Consider the following 10,263-nt stretch of genomic DNA (forward strand, 5'->3'; position numbering starts at 1 on the left):
ATTTTCTCCTGATTTAGTAGATAAATGAGTGACATAATGAAAGTGGTATTTTAGGAAAATGAGTGTAGCAGTGATATTTAGAATCATTTGGAATATTGGTGGAGTCGGAAACCTGGGTGACCATTTAAGAGATGATTGCAGTAATTTATATATTAGATCATAAGGGCATAATGGTATAGTCAGAATAGAGTAAGACAGAATCCAAAAGACATTATAAAGGAAGAATCAGAAATTTTCAATTAACTGGAATAAGAGATGAAGGGGAGTCATATGCCAAAGATGATTAGAAGGTTTTGGTTCAGAGAAACAAGGAGAATACTATGTCTTCTTGGTAAGAAAGTGTAGTGGGAGAACTAGTTTTGAGGAAGATGAGAGAGTTTAATTTAGTGTTGACACAACTGGGGTCGCTTGGGGGAATCTGTTTGCCAGTTTGCAGATTATTAATTCACTCAACATTATTATGTAGCACCTACCATGTGTCAGGTAACATGCAAGGCAATAGAGATCCAACTGCAAAAAGTCATGTTCCCTACCTCCGGGGAAGGAGGTGATGTCTTGCTGAGATCTTTGAGTGAATGGGATTAAACCAGGCCAAAAGAAGAGAGAGGAAGAGTGTCTGAGACAAAATGGGCAGCATGCATGAAAGCCTGAGGAAATAGAGAGCCTGGTCATTCAAGGTGGTAGCTCAGTAAGACTGAACTGTGCAGTTGTGTATTCTCCTCAATTAAACACGATTCTAGTTTTGATCCTTCACCTTGGCCTAAGTGCATCATTCTAATGCGTAAAAAGTGGGTCCATTTGTTAGGAGGGCATTGAAAAAGTACATTAATTAATTAATTAATTAATTAATTAATATTAATTAAATATAATGAATGTATGTAAAGTTGGTGGTGTATAAATGTCAAGAATTAACTCTTGATATTTTTGGTCAAGAAGGACTTAGCAAATCATCTATCTTTTTCATAGAAGTGATACATGTAGCCTCCGAGTTATGTAAAGGTCCTACTTCACCCATCAGACTTGTAGAAAAGTGTAATAGAATCTTCTGTACCCTGACAAAGGTAAATCCTACACAATGCCACTTGATATGCTAATATAGGGAAGAAAATCACAGTTTACATGTAGAGCCCAGGAACCTTCTGGAAAATGAGACTGAGACTTCAAATTCCCAATATCTGGGGTCAAAAGTTAGGGAAACCCATTGGAGTGGACCGTCATGGCTAAGATTCAAGCTGCAGGGAGGAGAAGCCATTAATAGCTCCAAAAGGGAACTGTAACTCAGTGATCTAAATATAATCCAAGAACATAGTGTTGAACGGGAGGGCAGACCTGACACCATGTGTGACCAAGGCTATGGCCCCTTAGGACTAAGGAGTCCTGGCATTGCATTGGGTTTACAGGGAAACTACTGTAAATATGAACATAAACTCAGTACAGCTTGAGACCCATAGAAGTAATGGAAAAATCTCTGTTAAACTGTACGCAATCAATTCCCAACAACGATGTATGTGAAAAACAGTAGCAGTAATGGACTGAACAGATTCTTCAGTTTTTCTTGTTGATGGACCTAGCAATCCCTCTTCTGGATATCTACCCAAAAAAACCTTTAAAACATTTATTCACAATAATATATGCATCCCTATGTTCATTGCAGCACTATTTACAGTGGCCAAGACATGGAAACAATCAGTGTCCTTTGTAGAGGATTGGATAAAGAGATGTGGTACATATATATTATGGAATACTACTCAGCCAAAAAGGTGACATACTGCCATTTGTGACAACATAGATGGACCTTGAGAATATCCTGTTAAGCCAAATAAGTCAGTCAGAAAAGCTAAGAATCATATGATTTCACTCATAGGTGGGATATGAAACTGAAACTCGTAGACACAGACAACAATATGGTGGTTAACAGAGGGAAGTGGAGTGGGGGTGTAGTAAAGGGTAAAGGGAGCCAAATATATGGTGACAGGATAATTTGATGTGGGGTAGTGGGCACAACAATGCATTATACAGATCGTATATCATAGAAATGTCCATGTGAATCCTATATAACCTTATTAAGCAATGTCACCCAATAAAGTTAATAAAAAGAAAGAAAGTAGGTTGGCTTGCATTAGGCCCAGCTATGGATCAGGATGATTGCACAACCAGACCAAGAAAGCCACAAAGGAGAGGCTGAACCTCCTGCTGAAAAGAATAACTGTGTGAGCTTTCAAAAGATTAACAGGAAGAGAGAAAGAATTGTGGCTTTAACTACTTCATAAGATTGCTGCGAAGGTTAAACAAATTAATACTTAACACTTAGAACCATGCATGGTATAAGTTGAAAACTTGATTTAGTGAAGAGACTTATACAGTGGGGCCTTGACTTATGAGTTTAATTCGTTCCTTGACTGAGCTCGTAACTCAAATTACTCGTATGTCAAATCATTAAAGTGAACGAGTGAGACACATGATGCTGGGCTGATGTTGTGGCGTTCACTGTGACGTTCGCTGCGCCAACTAGTGGTGGGGTATCTGAAGCTGGCTTGTAACCCAAATTTTAGCTAGCAACTCAAAGCAAAAAATCGGCCTAGAGACGGCTTGTATCTCGAAAAACTCGTTAGTCAGGATACTCGTAAGTCAAGGCCCCACTGTATTGGAATATATATATACTAGGGGCCCAGTGCATGAATTTGTGCACCTTGAAAGGAACTGTGGACTGTGAGGCTGCAGTGGGCACAGGGGCAGGTCTCGGCCCATCCTCCACACCTGCTCATCCTGGCCCCACTGTGCCTGCCACGGGCTCGCGCCCAATCAGTCCTGATTGGGAGAGGCTCGCACTGCCATAGCAGTGCTCACCAGTCATAAGCCCTGGGTCTGTCAAGCTCCCAAGGGGAGTGGCCTGCAGGATTGGGTTGAAACCAGCTCTCCGACATCCCCCAAGTGGTCCCGGATTGCCAGAGGATGCAAGCCAGAGGAACCCCACCGGTGTACAATCGGGCCAGGGAGGGACCATGAGAGGGCTCCAGGCTGTGTCTGGCACACCTTGCTTAGTCCAGATTGGCCAGACCCCAGCAGCAAACTGACCTACCAGTTGGAGCATCTGCCCCCTGATAGTCAATGCACTTCATAGCGACTGGTTGACCAGTTGACTGTCTGCCCCCTGGTGGTCAGTGCATGTCATAGCAAGTGGTTGAGCAGCCTTAGTATATATCATTGGCATATTACACTTTGATTGGTTGTTCAGTTGTTCTGCCATTTGGTCTATTTGCATATTACGCTTTTATTATATAGGATATAATTATTATACTTATAACTATAATTATAATTATAACCAGCTAAAAGATGACATGATTGTTTCTATTTAGGTATCTGGTTGCAACATTGTATTCTACTAATAGACATTTGAAATGAAAAGAAAATGCTGTAGTTCCTAACTTACCCTCTTTACCAGGATTTCTGGTTTAGTAAACATCCTTTCAACTGAGAATCCTGAGGCAGGAGCACTTGCTGAACTGTCACTGGGAAAAGGCCCCTAAGCATGCTGAAGGGCTGCATTGTAAGTATGCTATAGTATTAGAGACCCCGTGCATGACATTCGTGCACTTGGGGGCAGTCCCTCAGCCTGGCCTGCGCCCTCTCGCAGTCTGGGACACCTTAGGGAGCGGGCCTAAGCTGGCAGGAGGACATCCCCCGAGGGGTCCTTAGCGCTGCTGTGGAGGCAGGAGAGGCTCCCACCACCTTCACTGCGCTCGCCAGCCATGAGCCTAGCTTCTGGCTGAGCGGCGCTCCCCCAGTGGAAGTGCACTGACCACCAGGGTGCAGCTCCTGAGTTGAGCGTCTGCCCCCTGGTGGTCAGTGCACATCATAGTGACTGGTCATTCCACCATTTGGTTGATTTGCATATTAGCCATTTATTATATAGTATTGATTTTGTGCTTCCTTCAATGTAGTATAAGCTCACTGAGGACAACAATTCCTTTTGTGCTCTCACGCAAATTCTAGTATGTTATTGATTATGTAATACACTAGAGACCCAGTGCACAAAAATTTGTGCACTCGGGGGGGTCACTCAGCCCGGCCTGTGCCCTCTCACAGCCTGGGACCCCTCAGGGGATGTCCACCTGCTGACTTAGGCCAGCTTCTCAGGGGAACGGGCCTAAGCTGGCAGTCAGACATTCCTCTGGCAGCCCGGGAGCTCTCAGGGGATGTCCACTTGCCAGCGGGGAGCAGGCCTAAGCTTCAGTCTGACATTCTTAGTGCTGCTGAAGAGGTGTGAGAGGCTCCCGCCATCACTGCTGTGCTGGCAGTCATCAGCCTGGCTTGTGGCTGAGCAGAGCTCCCCCTGTGGGAGTGCACTGACCACCAGGGGGCAGCTCCTGCATTGAGCGTCTTCCCCCTGGTGGTCAATGTGTGTTATAGTGAACAGTCATTTCCAGTTGTTCTGCTGTTAGGGTCAATTTGCATATTACCCTTTTATTATATGCCTGGTGCATAGGTGGGGGCTGGCTGATTTTCCCTGAAGGGTGTCCTGGATCAGGGTGGGGTCCCGCTGGGGTGCCTAGCCAGCCTTGGTGAGGGGCTGATGGCCATTTTCAGACTGGCGACACCCCCTTCAGGGTGGGGGTCCCTGCTGGAGTGCCTGGCCAGCCTGGGTGAGGGGCTGAGGGCCATTTTCAGACTGGCCATGGCCCCCAGCCATCCAAGCTCCCAGTGGAGGCTGGCTGGAAGCAGGTATCTGGGATTTATTTATCTTTTATAATAGAAACTTTGTTGCCTTTAGTGGAGACCACAGCGAGCCAGGGCAGGTGGGAAGCTTGGCTTCCTCCATTGCTGGGGCAACCAAGCCTCCTGCTTGCTCCAGCTCCGTGGCTGCCGGCCGTCATCTTTGTTGGGTTAATTTGCATATAGTCGCTCTGATTGGCTGGAGGCGTGGTTTGGGGTGTAGCGAAGGTATGGTCAATTTGCATGTTTCTCTTTTATTAGATTAGATTTTTGATTCTCATTGTTTGTTGCCCTATTGGCAATAAAAGTGTACCCTCCCCTACCCCTTTTCCTCTCCATTTAATAAAAGTAGTTTGCTTTTATTTAGAGGAAAGTTACAAATTCTAAGTTTTTCATCCTCCCTGTGAAGCCAAACTCTTATCTTCTGGCTAAGTAAGCAGACAATGGATCAGTACTGTGTCTTCTGAAATATCCATAGGACATTATCTATCAATATTAACCTCATTGGCTGGAAGTTACAATTTCTCTACAAATACTGTTGTTGAGATAGCTCCTCATTGGCAGCATTTTTTCAAACACAATATATTAGAAGCTGTACTTTAGAAAACTAGCAGAGATTTAGTTCTTCCCTTTATTTTATGAACAAAAGCATGATTACATTGATCTCTCCCTTAAGGTTTTTGCCTAGAATAGTGAGAGCTAAATGCTCATTTTGGTATCATTTACCAGAGTTAATTATAACACATTTACTAATATAAAATACCTTAGTTTCCAACTTCATTAAACTCCATTATAATTATCCTTTATTATTTCAATCTTAAAGGTCCTTTGGTTTTAAGGGTGGGAGTGTGTGGGAGGTTTGGTCCAAAATATTTTGGGGATTGGAAAATGAAATGACCTTTATTACTCACTTTTGAAACATATTTCACTTTTTTTGCAGCAAAAAAGTACAAGTTGCCATGAAAATGTATGATGGTTATATGTATCAAATGTGGGTGTGCATTCAGTGGTCTTTATCGTTCTATTATGTAAGGAGCAATACCAAATGCTCTTAAGCATTATTGTTTTAAAAGTGCACAATTTTGCGTGGTATGATGTATCATTTGATAGTGCATGCAAGACAATAAGATTTTGTGGCACAGGATTAGGGATAATAAAAGATGTTCCACTTACAGACACTGGGGAGAAATATGTGGAAAATAAGAAAGAGTAAAGCACACATTCACACTTACTTTAGGTAGTTTTATTTTGGACTGTATCCTAAGTGCACTTCTTTTTTTTTTTTTTTTTTTTTTTTTTTGACTTGTAATATAAATCTCATTACATGGTACAGATTAAGTACTTAAAAATTTTGAATTTGTGCTTTAACTTGATGGGCAATGAGTCAGAGTTTTCAACCTTTATAAATTGAACATATTAATATTCACATAGACCTAAATCCCACCTAGATGTCTGGCCAGCAGAGAGTTATTACTGAAATTTAAAGATAGGACTATTAAAGAAACGCAATATCTAGAGCTGAAAACATGAGCATTGGTTTTGTTTGGAGCATTACATCTGACTGGCATTTTGACTCTCAATCTCCCTCATTTTTTTTTCATAAAGAGAGCGCTAATTTTGTGTTCTTGAAAGAAATGGAAATGTGGGAATGAATTAATTATTTCCTCAGTCACTTGAAGATTCAAACACCATCACTGAACAAGTGCTCAGATTCTGTAAAGGCTGCAGCCTTCAATCACTTTCCTCCCTCTTCCAAATCCCAGACCCAAGGGCTATGGAGAGTTTCGTTCCCCAACTGTTCTCATCCTGGACAAAATTTTGAACAACAACAAAAATAGTAGCTCAGTTTGTGTTTTTCACACCTAATGAGGTGAGAAATTCTAGGCAGGCCCAAGGAACATTTTCAGTGTCCTGGAATTTGATCTCTGTGAAATTTAGCAGTTTCATTGTGACAGTTTTAGCTTAATTTTGCATAGTTTTTCTCTTGCATTGTTTTAAGCCTATGCTAGCTTTTCTTTGCTAATAACACAGATGGCACCAAAAACAAACCAGTGAAATATAGAAGTATTTCTGTATTTTTGAAGTACAGAACACACACACACACACACACACACACAATTACATGAGCATTTACAAAACAGCTCTCAAACCAGAGACGAGCTCTATTAAAAGATAATGTTAGATTAAGAATTTTACAAAATTTGTTAGGACCTCATTTTTAACAAATGAAGAGACATAAAATACCTATTGCCATTAAAATGTAGTACTGGGTATCAGTACTGAATTGTCTCTGTAAAGTTTTTAAAATGTGGGCATTTCTCAAGACATTGCAAAACATATTTATCCAGCATGCTTGCATGTTAATAGTAAGTTTTGATTTTTTTGCATACACATTATTTAATTCCTCAAAATCATATTAATTCCTTCAGGTCACTACACAGGCACAGCTATAACATTATTACCTTTGTGCAATTAAGTAATAATCTCCATACATTTGTGATTTACACTGAGGAAGCAACTCACTAAGAAAGTAAGACTACACTATTTGATGGACTGTCTCGTCATCCTGTCAAATCTAGACAACACTGCGATGGAGGTGGGAGGAAGATTGGACTGTATACTAGCAGTTACTCATTTTTCTTCACAACGGTCCTTTCTCATTTCTACAGTATCTTCGATTATTGTAATAGTTTCCTACCTAGTCCCTTTTCAGATGTTTTTCTAAAGTAGTTTTTAGTCATTTCTCTGCTCAGAATAATTAGCAGGTCCTCGTTGTCAGAGATGGCACATAATACAGTATGTGCTCAGTGTATGCCACCATTTCTCAAAATCCAGTTGTTCCATTGAACCTGGCTGAAAACAGCAAGAGTACAGACCAGACTGGGTTTGAGTATTAAACTCAGCACTCACTCTCTTAGGCAGGTTCCTTGCACACTCTGTGCCCCAGCTCCTCATCTGGCGAATGGGAATGACAATAAGAGTATCCACCTTTGAGGGCTTTTGTGAGAGTGAGTGAGTTAAGACATGTAATGCTTAGAGTGGTGGCCAGCATACAGTGTGCGCTCATTAAATGTCAGCGATTACTCACACGGCTGTCCCTGGGACTTTGTTCTTGCTGTTACTACCTGCTATGTCTCACTGTTTCTGCCCATCAAGTTACCATTCCTCTTCAAGGACAGGGTCCGATGCTTTTACTTTATGAAAGTTGTATAACCATTAAAACAAAATGTTATGCTCTAAATACTCGAGCATAGTTCATTTTTTTATCCAAGTGCTTCTCTCAGCCTACTTTGTATTCTAATTGTACGCACAGGTGTCTTCATTCTGTCCACAGGAGGCTGAAACCTTAAAAGCAGCGTGAAATTCTCTATGCTGCTGTGCCACTCAATGTGTCAAAATAGCAATCATGCACAGGAAATAGTGAAAAAGATCTATATGTCTAATGACAATATTTTAATACAATATCTTTCAAAATGGGACTCTCGTGTTAGTCTGTGATTAGATTCCATTGTGTAGCTTGAAATTTTAAGATTTGCTTAAAAGTTCTTTAATATTGTCTTTGTTAACATCAGATTCCCCCTGGATTTAGTCAAACAAAACTAAGATAATTTCTTGGGAGAAAAATTTCTATCTTGGTAAAATTAGGTTTTTCTACATGGTACAGTGTACATTTTATGTGTTATGTTAATATGTAATGGTGTTGGACATTTACATTTAGTATGTAGAGTGTTTAAGAGCAAGGCTTAATATTTTTATACTATTTTTCTCCTGATGAGCATATCTATATATATGGGAAAATTATTCAAAATACACTACAATATTTGCCCACTGAGATCTCTATATATTTCTGAAAGCAGCATTCCCTCTCCTCTCCTTTCATTCATTTTTTCAAACACCATATGATACTTATATTTCAAGAGACTATGTAGAAGTGTGTTTACAAAATCTAGATATTCTTCATCTAAATTTCAGCCAAGAAGCAACTTATCATGCCACTGACACAGGATATGTCACTGTGGAATTTGATTTATCACATGCTTCAGTTCCTAATGGAACAGAATAAGGCAATCTACCATGATTGTTGCTTCGAGCATAAGGTTAGAGAAGAAGTAATGCAAACAACCTCCAAATGGGGATGATGGAAACTATCCGCTTCTCTCCAGGCTTCTTGCCGACATCCACCTTGGGTCCTCGGGTCACTCTCAGTCAGATCATCTCAATCATCAGCCTCCTTATGTGACATCTGAACAAGCTGAAAAATTATTTTTTTAAAATTGGGAAAATAAGCGGTTACACTGCATCCTCTGTGGGAAATTTGGAAGTAGGCTTTGTAAAGATGAGAAATTCATGAGGCTCAAGTGATTTATATCCTCCTTCAGGAAAATAGGGATTGGGGTAACAGAGAACCTTCTAATAACTCATGCACCTCATTGCAAGGTCAGTAGCCAATAAAGACATCACCATCCGTGATTAATTGTGGATGGGTTCCACCCCCGACTTTCCTTTCATCCCACAGTCCTGTGAAATGCAATGATGGGGCCTTTAGTGTTCTAGCTTTGTCCTTCTTAGGTACCTAGCAAGACACAGCCAGGGAGAAGTAAAGAAAGGTGATATTGAGCTGATAAAATTTCACCTCAGAAGTAAAATGCCACTGATACTGAAGAGATGCTTTTGCAGGATAAGAAATAAAGAAGTAGAACTATTGGACCGGCAGAAGCATTATCTCAATATGCTTGTCATCATAATTTACAGATTTCCACACTTGGCTTTGTGTTTTGGAAAAGACCTAGTTCTTGGTGGACTAAAAGAGATCAGTGGGGGGGAGGGGGGGGGACCATATGTAATACTTTCAACAATTTTTTAAAAAAACTAAAAAACAAATAAACAAAAAACCCCACCTAGTTTTTTGCTTTTCCAGTAAAGGAGAAATAAATTTGGATTTTGTGCGTACAAAAGTGACCAGGACTTGTTTCCTCTGAATATTTACTTGGCTTCACAGAAGCAGTCACTGATTGGAACAGGTTCTGCGTTCACACTCATAGATGGTCACGTTTATTTCCATTTTATAACTCCACTGGCAAACTCCAGTACTCCAATGGAAATTACAAACCTTTGTATTATCTCATGTTTATCGAACTCATACTCTGTATTTTATACAGGATTCTACTAATTTCTCCCTCTCCCTCTTTCTTTACAAAAGCAAGACTTCTATCCTCACAAAATGCCATGTACTCTACGTACCAGCCTTACTTGCAGTGTAGAAAATACAGATTAGTAACATTGCCAAATGTTCATAGGAGGCTTCTCAGTTTCCAAAATAACCTCATGTGTATTTATTTTTATACATAAAGTAACTCTTTAAGATACATATTTCCATTTTGCAGGTGAAGTAGATGAGGTATTAAAAAATCAAATAATTAGCCTGTAATAAGTAGCAAATCCAAACTAAAGAAATAAAGATAAGTAGAATTCATGGTTTTTTTCCCTCTCTGAATCTGACCACCAAATTTGTTACATCTTTAGCAAGTGTTTGTTAGCCTTGAAACTCTG

This window comes from Myotis yumanensis, unplaced genomic scaffold, assembly GCF_028538775.1.
Source record: "Myotis yumanensis isolate MYYU_CA2020_CCGP unplaced genomic scaffold, mMyoYum1.0.hap1 SCAF_3, whole genome shotgun sequence".
Taxonomy (NCBI): Eukaryota; Metazoa; Chordata; class Mammalia; order Chiroptera; family Vespertilionidae; genus Myotis; species Myotis yumanensis.